This window comes from Bubalus kerabau, chromosome 20 (assembly GCF_029407905.1).
Source record: "Bubalus kerabau isolate K-KA32 ecotype Philippines breed swamp buffalo chromosome 20, PCC_UOA_SB_1v2, whole genome shotgun sequence".
Classification (NCBI taxonomy): domain Eukaryota; kingdom Metazoa; phylum Chordata; class Mammalia; order Artiodactyla; family Bovidae; genus Bubalus; species Bubalus kerabau.
The window spans coordinates 30,962,339-30,976,464 of record NC_073643.1 but is presented as its reverse complement, the minus strand read 5'-3'; positions in this window follow the sequence as shown (position 1 = coordinate 30,976,464).

Here is a 14,126-nt window from a genome sequence, read left to right as displayed (position 1 = left end):
GTTGGGTTCACCGATATGTGTGCCACTTACCCACCCACCAAGGGAGCGGTGTCAATAATGGCTCTTCCTCTATAAGCTTGTGAGAAAAATATATAATCCGGATAAAGACTGCAGCTCAGTACCTGGCACTTGGTAAAGGACCAAGCAGTGTGAGCGCTCATGATATTCATATTCATATCAAAGGAGATGTTGAGATTAATGAAAATCTTTGAAAGGAAGCCAGAAGTTCACTCAGCCTCAGAGTGCTGGGAGCAGCCGCTCAGCAGGGAAGCAGCTGAGCCCCGCCAGGCCCTCCCAGCCACCCTGAGGTGCCCCCGGGCCCCCAAAGGATCCAACAGACTCTCTGCACACACCGCAGCCACTGGCCTGGCCCCCAGGGGACAGGGAGGCAAAATCAGAAGGAAAGTCTCAGGGGTTCCCCTGGGAAGAGCCAAGGACCCAGGGTTCTTGAGTAGCCATGGTGGGGCAGGGGCCTCTTCCAGGAACACCCAGTGTTCTCAAGTCTCTCCAGGGCCAGGAGAAAAGGCCAGGCTCCAGGCTGCGCCAGGGCAGGCCAAGGGGTGGAATTTCCCCAGAGGGCTGAGAACCTGGGTGTGGAACCCAGAAAAATCCCTCCCTCCCCACCCCCCCAGCAATGCTGCAGCCCTATTCTCAAAGGGCTGCTGAGGACAGGATCTCATTAGACTCTCAGAGCCACCTGTAGCAGCAAATTATCGCAAACCAAGTAATGAAGCATCCCCAAGGTCACAGCCAAGGAACTGAAGGCCATCTCCTGATTCGTTCCTTCCTCATTCCTGAGGCTTAAGACCTCAGGCTGACCAGCATTGGAATCCCAGCTCAGTTGGTTTCTAGACCTGTGACCCTGGGCCTGTGACTCCTCCCCTGAGTCTTAACTGTCCCATCTACACAACGGGGCTGACTACAGCATCAGTCTCAGAGTCACGGAGAGGGCTGGACAAATGCTCAGTCGATGCTTACAAAAGAAAAGGCGCAGGGAGCTGAGAGTCTGTCCCTTCTGTCCCAAACCTGCTTCCTCATTTGCAAAATGGTCTTAACCTTACCCTGGGGCTCATTGCAAGGAGGAAACAAGCACTTAGCCGAGTGGCTGCCACCTTACACAATTCTACAAGGTGCTCTTCACATTCTACGTGATCAGCCACAGCCTCGGCAGCTCTTCACAGCGACCCTGACTGCACGCAATGAGGACTCATAAATAGGAGCCATTTGTCTTTCCCTGAGAGAGAAAAACAAAGAAGAAAATAAGCCTTTAAATACCAAGGGCGTGCTAAGGGCTAAGGACAGAGGAGGGGATGAGAAAGGACTAGAGGAGTCACAGACATCAAGGGCTAGCCCAAGGCACAGACGGCACCGGCTGGGGCACTCCAGGCAGAAGGGAAGGTCTGTGAGAGACCTGGAGGCGGGAGAGAGGGGAACCCCCCAGGGGCACCCGGACCGGCTGGTGGAGCCAGAACTCTAGTACCAGGGTGATGGGGCAGGGGAAGCAGCCCTAGGTCTGGGGCTGGGGACGGTCGAGGCAAACTGAAGACCTCCCACTCCGGGCTCCCAGGAACACTTAGCGGGGGGAGGGAGCCCTTCTCCGTGGCCAGGGCAGCAGGCAGTCTCTGAGCAGCTCTCCCAATTCTACAGCCCCTCAGGCAGGGGCTATCCCTGTTCCTTTTACAAAAGAAGAAACGAGCTACTTCCTAGATTTGTTTCCTTTGGCTGTTGTTAGAAATGGCCACAAACATATTCTCTTAACATTTCTGGAGAGCTGAGCTTAAAAGGAAATTGAGGTATCAGGAGAACTGAGCTCCTTCCGACGTCTTCAGCCTAGAAACTTGTTTTTCCTAATTTCTAGAGGCCACTACCTCCCCTGGTTTGCGGCCCTACCTTTGATCACGGGACCTCTTGCTTCCCTTTTCACGTGGTCTTCTAGCCCTCCAATCCCCGCCTCCCTCTTAATAAAGGCCTTTGTGATTACACTGGATTCACCTGGGTCATCGCCCATCTCAAATTCCTTACGTTAATCACATCTGAAAGTCCCTCTAGCCTCAGGGCCTTTGCACTTGCTTTTTTCATTGCTTGGAATGCCTTTCCCCCAGAAATCCATATGGCTTCTTCCTTCACCCCCTTCAAGTGCTCAAACCCACATCCTGGCACTCCTTATTCTTGTACCCTGCCTCATCTTCTCTCCATTCCACTCATCACCAACTGGTGTATTGGAAATTCATGTATTTGTTTCTTGTCTCCTCCAACTAGGATGTAAACTGCACAGAGACTGGGTATTTTGTCTGCCTTGCTCACTGCCATGTCCCCAGCACCAACAATAACGAACAAATGGGGCACCTTAAGTGCAGAGCGGTAAAGTCACTGGCCCAAGAGCACCCAGCCACTGAGTGGCAAAGCTAGCCATCTGAACCTAGGCGGGTCTGATTCTCATATGTTCACAGTTTCGCTCAAGGATGCCAGTCAGCCTCTTAAAATGTCCTTATGTGGATACCAGGCCATCAGGTCCTGCCCTCTGCCTTCTCCTGGCTGATGATGGGGTAATGGCAGTGCTGCCGGGTGACTCACCCTAGGAAATAACGAGAGGAATAAAAATAGTTTCTGTTGGCCCAGGGCATTAGATTTCACAACAGACTGAGTGTGCCGTGAGAGCAGGGAGCATGCCTGTTTCACTTGGCATTGTGTAATCTGGGCCAGCCAATGCCCAGCACATTGTTGGTGCTCAAGAAATCTTTGTTGATGAAGGAATGGCTCTCACTTAACTGCGTAGAGAAGACATGCTCTGTATCTTAAGTATGTATGTGCCAATGTGTGTGTGGGGGGGGGGGGGCGGTGTATGTATGTATCTATCTCTGTGTCAATTTATCCATCCATCTGTCTTCTCTTTCTCTCTCTGGGTTTGGGGATCATCCATTTCTCTGCCCTGGGGTCCTGGCCACATTCTCTGCCTCTCTGTGCATCCCTCTTGCCTCTGCCTCCTTGAGTTTCACGACAGGGTGCTCCCAACTCAGTACCTCAAGAGGAGCTCCGCCCTCCCCTGAAGTACCTGCTCTCCGAGCTCAGTGCCCGTGGTAATGATCCCAACAACAGGGGGAAGCATGGCAGGAAAGGTCCCACATGAGCCTCCTTACCTCTCCTCCCAAGCTGTTCCCCCAGGATCAGCTGGAAGGTGAATGAGCTCAGACTCTCCCCAAAGCTCTTCTGTCTCACCTCCCTCTTCTCCAGCCAGAATGCTCAAGAAAAACAGAAAACTTACCTTTCTGCATAGTTTCCTTCCTACCAAGCCAGAAAAAGAAGTTTCCAAATCACCCATGGTGGGAGAGGGAAGAAAAGCCACAGGAAGGTATAAACAAGGATTATGTCATTAAACCCCATCTGCAGCCCAGAGGGGCAGCACAGTGGCAGCTGTAGCTGCAAAGATATCTCCCCAAAGGGGAAAGAGAGTGACAGGAGAAGCAGCTGGGCTGGCCAAGGCAGGAGGTGAGGAGGTGGGGAGGTGAGGCCATAGTGACGAACAGGGAGGAAAATTTGCCGAGTGTCAGCCTGACTGAAGAAGAGGCTCTAATCCATGGCACTGCTGGATTCACGCAATTCCATACGCAAGCGTTTCAGTCAGCCGCCAAAGCACCATGAGGACCAGCATATGTATAAGGCTGTTGACCCCACGCTTTCGAGTCTTTACACATCCAACCACCCTGGTTCAATGAGATAAGAGAGCGGCCACTGGTGTGTGGCCACCACGTGTCCAGCTCCGACCACAAGCCTGGCTTCTATGCTCAGCACTTTCTCTCCATTAATACTCAGAAACACCACAAACGTCTCTTTGAGGTAAGGTGTGCCTACTCTACAGATGAGAACACTCAGAACTCCAAAGGCGAAGTCACTCACTCAGGGCCACGGTGCTCTTCTCATTTCCAGCTTGGTCCCCCAGTGACAGGAATCAGCAAACCACTGACTGCAGTCCAGTCCGAGTGCTGCCCAATTTTATAAAGTAACAGCCACACCAGGTTGCTTACGAATTACTTCTGGGTGCTTTCGTGCTACACAATAGCAGAGCTGATTAGTCAAGACAGAGATTTGATGGCCCCCAAAGTCCAAAATATTTACTATCTGAACATTTACAGGGAAAGGTTGCCAACCCCTGCCCTGTCTTGTTTTCTGCCCATTCTCCGAAGGGAACCTTCAAAAAGCTAATTCAAGGCATGACACAACCTATTTGAAATCTTTGGAATAAAATCCAAATTTCCTCCTACAGCTGACAGGGCCAGCAGGACTTGGCACCTGCTACCTCCTTCCCTTTCGCCCCTACAGATTACATTCCAGACCACTGGACATCTTTCCATTTTATTTGATGGCTGGGCTCTTTCCAATCTCAGGACCTTTGCACATGCTACCCCTTTGTCTAGAATGGTTTTCCCCAGTTTTAAGTCTCAGCTCAAATTCCATTTCCTCTGCAAGGCCTCCCCTGTGGTTAAGCTCCATCTCCACACACAGTCTGTTTCCTTTCTCGCAGCGATAATAGCTTGTCATCATTTTATCTACAGCTTCACATTTACCCTCTCTTTTGCCCTAGGCTGCCAGCCCTATGAGGGCTGGACTGTCTCTGTGTGGGTCACTCTTCTCTCCACTGCCAACAGGTGACGTATGAATGTTTGAGACAGCAGCACAGACACGTGAGCAGCCAGGCCCGCGGGACCCTGAGCCACATTCCTCATGCAGGTGCTCCTTTCTTCCTTCCCACAGACATTCAGAAAGTGATGTTTGGGACTTCCCTGGTGGTCCAGTGGCTAAGGCACCACACTCCCAAAGCAAGGGGCCCAAGTTTGATCCCTGATTGGGGAACTAGATCCCGCATGCCACAAATAAAGATCCCACATGCTGCAACTAAGACCTAAGCCAAAGGGATAACTTTTTTTTTTTTTTTTTTTTAAAGAAAAGAAAGTGATACTCATAGAAGTCTGCAGAGGGACACTCCAGAGAAGTGGACAAACAGATTCCTTTCCTCAGTGAAGTCCCCAGGGGCCAAATCCTCCCAGTCGAACACCCTTCTCCTTGTTCGGAACTGCTGGCCAGGGAAGGGGGTCCCACGGTAGCTGCCTGCAATTAGCCCTCCCCAGGAGTCTGCCGCTCCTCTCTCAGACTCCATCAAATATCCCCAAGGATGTCAACCCTGAGAGGCACTGGGACACAGCTGGGCTTCCCTGGAGAAGGTGACACGCAGGACTGGGGTTGGTGCTCCACGGGTTCCAGACCCCCAGGTATCATAGGTTGATCTGGGACCACCAAAGAGAGTCCTAACCCCCGGAACCTTGGGGGAGAGGGTCTTTGCAGATATAACCAAGGTACTCAAAATGGGCCCACCCTAGATTTCCAGGCTAGGTCCTCAATCCCGTGACCAATATCCCTTCTAAGAGACAGCAGAGAAGACACAGACACAGAGAAGGCCACGTGAAGACAGAGGCAGAGACTGGAATGATGTGGCCACACGCCCCTGCACACCTGGAGCCCTCAGGAGCTGAGAGAGGTGAGAAAGGACCCTCCCGTGGAGCCTTTCAAGGGAGGGTGCCCCTGCCCACACCTTGATGGCAGGTATCAGCCCCCAGAACTGTGAGAGAAGACAGTTTGGTCGCTGTAAGTCAGCCAAGCTGTGGTTAATCTGTTATGACACCCACGGAAACTAATATACCTGGGAAGGGCGTGCTCATTTCTTGCTTCAGCCCACAAAGAATCACAGGCGATTTTGCTGGCAGGGATGCCGGGTCTGAGTCACCCGGCACTGTTTGAATCCAGGCACCCAGGCTCCACGTGACTGCTGCTTCCACCTCCACACACGCGCCGCCCCTCATCCCTTAGTATTTATCTTCAAACCGACCTAATGTTGTCCTACTCCAATGGATTTCCAAAGAGAACTTGATCTCTGAGTGGGGAGAAACTGAACCACTGGCCGGCCATACATTTGCTCCAAAATTTTATTTCCTGGTTCAGTGAACCAGACATTGATGAAGCGCTGACTATGTGCCAGGCAGTATTCAAGGCTCTGGAAACGGCAGTAGGGACAAAGCAGACAGGGATTCCTCTCCTGTGGACCCGGCTTTGTCCTGTGGAAGGGACAGGGGGATCACTGTCCAAATGAATACAAAGCTGCTAAAATTAAAAACACTCCCTGGCATGTGCCCTAAAATCAAGTGACCGCCCGCCACGTGGGCATGTGCTGAGAAAGTCCCACACCTCCCCTCCCAGGGACGGAGCTGAGGGTGGGGATCAGGGCGAGGCGGAGAGCAGGGTTTGGATTCTGGGTGTGCCACCTCCTGGCTCTAGCAGAGCCCCGCCGAGAGCCTCTGTCTTCCTTCCACCAAAGCAGGAGGAGCTCCCAGGGTCCCTGGTTCCCGTCTCCAGGAGCCTGTGATCTGGAAAGGGAGGAGGCTCCCCCCAGGCGCAGAGCCAGGCTGGTCTGTGGGACTGAGACAGCAGTATTTCCAAGGTGCTGAGCCCTCTGGGCTGGGAGGACGAGCAGGAGGGAGGTTCTGGAAGAGACGGTGCAGGCCTGCCAGAGCTCAGAGCCCGTGCCAACCCCATCCTCCTGCGGGCGACAGGAAGGGCTGTCGTGTGACTTGTGGGATCTGCGGACAAACAAACTGTGAGGCTGGATCCTGGCCCAGGGAGAACAGGAAGCCCGCTTCTGAATCCTCTGGTTATAGTAAACATCAACCATTCTCTGAGTACCTACAACTTGCCACATCCAGAAAACCTGTTTTATATAGTTTAGCAGCACAACAGCCATAGAAGAGAGTACTACTGTTCCCATTTTACAGATGAGGAGGCTGAGGCTCAACCAGGGCATACAGCTCTCAGGAGCCGGGCTAGGATCTGGGCCCAAGGCTGGTCTTAGCCATCTCTTTCTACTACCTTCAGCTCTGGTTCTGAACTAGTTAAGGAGTTTTCAGTGGCAAGATCCAATTCAAACTGGCTTAAGCCCACTTCCATTCCTCCAAAGACTTTGCTGTAGAGTTTCAGGGCTTTCAGCTACAGCTGGATCCAGATGCTCAAACAATGTTCTCACAATTCTTTCTCATCCTTTGGCCTTGTTTCCTCAGTATTAGCTTCACCTTATGGTCCCAGAGGTACAAAGATGGACGACTACCCGAGCCTTCAGGCTTCTACTCTGCTTCACAAAATTTCTAGATATGTGACACTCTACTCATAGTTCTAGCACAAGAAAGAGAAACCCATTTTTGGCCTATGGGAATACTGTATCCCCTTAACCAGACAACTGGTTCTGGTCTGGTGATGTGATCCAAGCTGGGCCTACTCAGGCCTTGTACAGGTTTTCCTTTTTGTTTTGTTTTTTTTTTTTCCTTTAGCTCCTTGAAATCACAAGTCAACTTACTTATTTTAATCATTCATCAGATAAAAATAAAACAAAGATGTGAGAACAGCAGTGGCAGCATTTCCTGCAACTTTGGTCCATGAGAAAGAGCCATGGCAGGAAGAAAATTCACAATTCCATTAAGTGCACACACACTGAACTCTCAGGCTTCCTTTCCATTAGAAATTTACTGTGAGGTGGGATTTCCATGCCAATGGACAAACCGGGCTTGATCAGGCCTTCTTTAGGCTCTGCCTTCGGGGGGGCCTCCTGTACCCAGCCCTGCAGTGTGAGCCTTAGAATGAAATAACGTTTCTTGTGAAATGATGGCATTAATAGCTGCTGCTGCTGCTGCTAAGTCGCTTCAGTCGTGTCTGACTCTGTGTGACCCCATAGACAGCAGCCTACCAGGCTCCCCCGTCCCTGGGATTCTCCAGGCAAGAACACTGGAGTGGGTTGCCATTTCCTTCAATGCATGAAAGTGAAAAGTGAAAGTGAAGTCGCTCAGTCGTGTCTGATTCTTAGCGACCCCATGGACTGCGGCCCACCAGGCTCCTGCATCCATGGGATTTTCCAAGCAAGAGTGCTGGAGTGGGGTGCCATTGCCTTCTCCTATTAATAGCTGAGCAGTAGCTAATTCAGGGCTTGCCAGGCAACAGGTGCAGAGTTGCAGACTCCATGTGAGGTCTCACTCTGATCTCATTGCATCCTGCCGGGGCTGCTGCACATTTTATCCCAGGTAAGGAAACTGAGGCTTGGGACTTCAACTGACGTGCCTACATCCCACAGTCAGTTGGGCACAGCTCCAGTTTCAGAACTTAGCTCTGATTCCAAAGCTTGTGCCCCTGGTCTCTACTTAGGCTGCACTTCATGGTCCTGGGTGCACGGCCCTGGTCCACTTCAGGGAGAGATGGATCCAAGGCTGTAGCTCCTCCAAGCCCCTGCCTGGCCACATCTAGGAAGGACATTCTCCCAGCCAGAGCAAAATTCCCATCCCAGGCCTCTGAGGCAGGCTGCCTTTTCCACCACCAAGGGCCCTGAAATAAGAGGCTGCAGGCCTGCCTCCCACTCAGGGTGACCTCTTCACAGCTGTGCTGCTCAGGCACTCACTAATCTTCCCAAGCCTCAGTTTCCCCATTTGTAAAAGTTTTCTCATCCCACACTTGGCTCAGTTGTTTCCAAACAGTTTCAGGCAAGGACAGTGTGAGTAAACAAGCATGCAAACCCCCACATGAAAATCTGCTGAAAGAGCAGCTGTTCCAGAAAACTGAGACCTGGGTCTTGGCTCTCAGAAGTCTTGGGGGAGCTGTGTGCACTTAAGTCTACCAGCTCAGCCCTACGGCCCCTCAGAGCTCTACTGGTCTGGGCCTCTCAGAACCTGACGCACGCCCCCCCCACTCCCATCCCCCTCTCCTTACAGATAAAGAGTTTTCTTCCCAGATGGGTTCAAGACCCTTGGGGTACAAGTGATGAAAAGTCAACTCAAACCAAGTTAGGCCAAAACAGAACCATAGGTACAGGGTCCCCAGAATTCTTCAGCTTTTCTCAAATTTGGCCCTCTCTGGCTTTAAAGGTTTCTTGGCTTTGCACAGTCCTGGGGAAATTATGAACGCCTTCCTTTAGCCTGTCTTTCCCCAAGGGGCCTGGTCCCTGGTTCTCACTCCCATCTCATCTGGAGCCTTTTTCTCCCTCCTCTGGGCCTTTGCACATTCTGTGTCCACCAAGAACTTCCCCACGTTCTTCCTCACATGACTTATTCGCACCATTCAGGCTTTAGCTCAAGTATCACCTCTTCAGAGAGGCCTTTCTTGTCCACTCCAACTTAGGTAGCCCCTAACCTCTCCCCATCACCTGGCCTGGTCTCATCTCCCTATCATAGTTCGGAACGGCCTTACCATCTATGTGCTCCCATGCTTGCTGTCTGTCTCATTAGAATGTCCATTGCATAAAGCTCTGCGTTGCTTACTGCAGTACCCTGGCCTCCAGCCCTGTGCATGCTGTGGACAAGCACTCCATAAATAGTGGTGGAATGAACAAGCACACGATGGACAGCAACTCCTCATACTTTATCAAGTCCAGACTCCTCTGCCTCCGATTCAACATCTCACCACCAGCCAGACCCTCCTGCTCCTCTGAGGGAAGCCGCACCCCCCAGCAAGCTCCACAAGCCAGTCCATCCTTGCCCCCAGCCCACACACCCACTCGCCCATTGCCACTAACCCCCATCTCTCAAAGTCAACCGCCTCTCCCTGTCTCTACCACCGTCTTCCTGGCCCAGGTCCCATCTCTCTCCTCGGGACACCAGCGGCAGCTTTGCCATGGTCTCTGCCATAATCCCTTCTTGCCCAGTCCAACCCGATGCCCTCAGCACAACTTTCATTCTGTCACCCTCTGCTGAAAAACTACCAATGGCATCATCTGGGACCCTAAAAGGAAGCTCAGCTGCCTTTCTGTGGACCCTGGGCTCTGCAGAACTGCCTCTAGGAGCTCATCCTTGCCCTCTTGTCCCTATCTTTCTGCTCCAGCCCCAGGTTCCTGGGACCCCTATCTTCACAGAGCACTCAGCAGTGTTGTTCACACACCTCTGTTTCCTGTGTGTTGATCAGGGCAGATATCTCACCCGGCTCTGCAGGCTCAGCCCAGCCTTGGGCTGCTTTAGTGCTGCTTAATAAACGTCAGTAAATGCATGGATGAATCAATGCAGTTGAGTACCTAGTATCTGTCAGACGTGAAGCTAAAACTGTAAATATTTTATTTTCTAACAATCTTTCAAAGCAAGCACTACCATGTTTGATTGACACATGAATGAATGAACAAACGAATGAATGAATGAAAAAACTTCTAAATGAGGGCAGGACCACAATCCATAAGCGTACAGAAGCCAGGAGGGACTGTGCTTAACGATGTGTGCTAAGTCGCTTCAGTTGTCTGACTCTGCAACACTATGGACTGTAGCCTGCCAGGCTCCTCCGTCCATGAGATTCTCCAGGCAAGAATAGTGAAGTGGGTTGCCGTGCCCTCTTCCCAACCCAGAGATCAAACCCAAGTCGCTTGCTTGTGTTCCTGCATTGGTAGGCAGGATCCTTATCACTATAACTACCTGAGAAGCCCATACTTAATGATAGGCACCCAGTAAAAGGGACCAGTGGGTGGACAGCACCATGGCAAGTGAAGTGCCATGGCCTCAGGGGTTGAACTTGTCCCCTCAAAATTCACAAGTTGAAGCCCTAACCCCCAGGAACTCAGAATGCGACCTTATTAGGAAACAGAGTCTTTGCAGATGTAGTTAAAGTGAAGTTGTTAGGGTGGGCCCTAACCCACTATGACTGGTTTCATCATAAAAAGGGGACATTGGGACAGAGACTGACACATATTGAGGGAAGACGATATAGACAGACACGGCAAGACAGCCACCGACAAAGCAAGGAGACGGGCCTGGAACAGATCCTTCCCTACAGCTCTAGAAGAAACCCTGTCCATCTCTTGACCTTGGACTTCCAGCCCCAGGAACTGCGAGGCATCTGTTATTAAGCCACCCAGTCTGGGGCACTTCATCATGGCCAGCTCTAACAAACTAGTACCCAGACGGCCTTCACCCACCACAGTGCTTTTCAGTTCATCTGGGTCACACAAGACTTGTCCAGGGGCTGCATTCTGCCCAGGAGGGCACAGGTGGCAACCCCTGCAGCCTCACAGGTCCCCGGAGCACATCGTCCACAGGGGAGTTGGCTCCAGGGGGAAGCTGGGGTCAAACGGATCAAGTAGGAATTCAATTATGGTTTGGAGACGAGTCTGCGAGGTCGCTAATTAAACAAGGGCAGAGTCTGTAACTGAGGCTCCAGGCTCCAGGAGCTGTGTGGCAGCCCCCACACAGAGTCAGGCCAGGCCCAGGAGAAAACCCAAATTCAAGGCAAGAGGTAGATTGGATCAGTTGAGACATGCCTCTCGACTAACACCCCAGCCTACGGTTATCAATACTCTATAAAGCATGTTGGAACTGCTGTTTACAAGTATCTGTTAATTATTAAAATGGAATCTATTTTCCCCCCTCCATCTAGTTGAGAAATCTCATGTTACACAGAAAGGTTAATTACAAACCGACTTCCAAGAACCCTTTGTTGGAAGCTTCTGTTTCATTTTCTCCAAGACGAATCCTTGAACTCCATATTTGGGAATGCAGACACAGGCTGGCTTAGCAAAATCGTTTCCTCATTCTAGCAGCCCCCAGCTCTAGCCAACCTCTCAGATGGCCTGATGCAGCTAGGATTAACCAGAAACCACTTCAAACCCCTCCCCTCCACACACCATCTAAAATGTGGTTTTGTTGCTTTTTCCGTTGAGACCGAAGACCACCATGTTTGCCACATGTTGTCCTGGTTGCAAAAGTAAGAGGGTCTCAAGTCCTGGGACCACAATGAGAGACACACAATATTCCAGGGGCTGCACCAATTAGGTTCGTTTGCCCCCAGCCTTGGGGAAGGTAAATGGCCTATTACTCGGTGGGTAATGCATACCACATGGCATTCCTCAGCCTCGAGGAAGCCGGAGAGGACTCATTTTCCTAGCAAGCACTGGAGGTGCGCAGTACAGAGCAGGCCCCCAGCACCAAGGCTTGGCCCCTTCCCCACCATCACCTGTGCCAGTGAGCTTCCCTGCTCGCCAAAACTCCACTGTAGGCTTCCCAGAATTCAGTTCTTTATAGCCATGCTTGGAAACCTTGTATATCTCTATCTGTAGCTGACTCTTGAACAACACAGCTTGAACTACTCAGGTAGGTACACTCTAACTACTCAGGTATTTCACTTACACTCATTTTTTTCAATAAATACTATCAATACAACACTACACGATTTGTAGTTGGTTGAATCTCCGATTGGTTGAATCCGCAGATGTAGAACCACAGATAATAATATGAAGGGCTCACTGTGAGTTACACTTGGATTTTTGGAGAAGGGAGCAGCAGAGGATGAGATGATTAGATAGTGTCACCGACTGAATGGACATAAATTTGAGCAAACTCTGGAAGATAGTAGAGGACAGAGGAGCCTGGCATGCTACAGTCCATGGGGTTGCAAAGAGTCGGACACAACTGAGTGACTGAACAACAACTAACCCTCCCATGTTGTTCAAGGGTCACCTGTTTATCTCCTATTGGTTCTTTCCCTCTGGAGAATCCTAATACACAATGGCTTAAATAAAAGAGAAGTTTCTGTCTCACCTGTGAGGTCAGGAGCTGCACAGGGCATCCAGACTGCTATCTTTCAACTCTTATTATCCTTACTGCGTAGCTTCCATCCTTAGGGTGATCTGATAGGCAGATGACTGGGTTGCAGCCATCTCATTCAAGTCCCAAGCTGGAAGCTTGAGGAATCAGGCAAAGCTAAAGGATGTCTGCCTCCCTTCCATCACTCAAGGATGTTAAAGAGCCTCTACTGGGTGAGTGGGCGATGTCACTGTTCTTAAATTCACATATGGCCCTTCTGACCAGACAGACCTAGGCTGAGGCTGGCTGCGCCCTTTGTGACACTGGGCGAAGGCTGTCAAGATGTAAGGACAGTTCTGCTTGTGTGTGGTCCACAGCAATGGTTTAGTGGAGACCAGATCAGACTGTCATTTCTTGAGTAGACTCCTTCTGGGCAAAGAGTTAAGAGTGGCCACAAGTGAAGGTACACATGCTGCAGCCAGCCATCCAAACAGAGTCAGGAAATAAAATGTTAAGTCTTTCAACAGGAGCAGAGGCTGGCCACCATCTCGGCTCATCCCACAGGGCCTGATGCTTCTTGGGACACAAGAAGCAGAGCTAGTGGCCCTGGACTGGGAGAGCCTATTCTCCAAGGGAATTGTAAGTTGAAGCCAGAACCCTCCACGTGGGGAGGCGTGGGTTAAGAGGGGTGAGGATATAGTCTCTGTCCTGGAACTATGGCCTTTACTATCAAACAGCAGGAGAGTCAGTGCTGGGCTTTGTGAGGGGCATGGCTTCATGGATGGAGACATGGGCTAAGAACAGAAGCGGGTTATGGGCAGGCCATCACGTGGTTGAGTGGCAGGCTTTCTAGAGGTGCTCAGGGGCATCTGTGAGAGAAGGCCCCTGGCTCTATCTGCCGACTGCCAGAGATGAGAAAACGCCTGCAGTAGGGGCTTGGAGCCCACACCTTGTCAGATACCTATTTACCATCTCCTCCGTCTTCTCTTCAAACTAGGCTTCATGCGGTTGAAGGGGAGGAAAAGAGCAGGCTTCCTGGAACTTTTCAACAGAAGCACTCATCAAGGCAGCAGAGCACACTGAGAACTGAAATTTCTTTGAGATCCTGTGTTCTATTGTTGAAATTCACGTTGAAGTAGCATTTCATGCCCCCTCTCCATGCTTCCAGAATTTTGTCTTGTGTATTTCGCTCCTCAGGCATGCCAGGTGGCCTGCCTCCTCCCCTCGTGCCCTCCAGCCACACCAGTCTTTCCCAGGCAGCAGCCATGGAGGGTCCCCGGCGCAGGCAGAGCAGTTCTCATGCTGGGCTCCCCGGCCAGCCGGGCACACCTCCCTCAAGCAGCAGCCGACTCTATTAAGCAAAATCTTCAGATGTCCGGGTCGCAGGGCGGTGGGGATTTTCACAGGCACTGAAGTGGATGGTCACGTTGAGAGGCTGCCAGCATCTCACCTGCTGTCAGGAAGAAAGGCTTCTGGTGTCCAGGGAGTCAAGAATGACTCACTTAAGCAGGAGTGTCACTAAGATGAGAGAGGATTCAAGAGTGCAGCTGA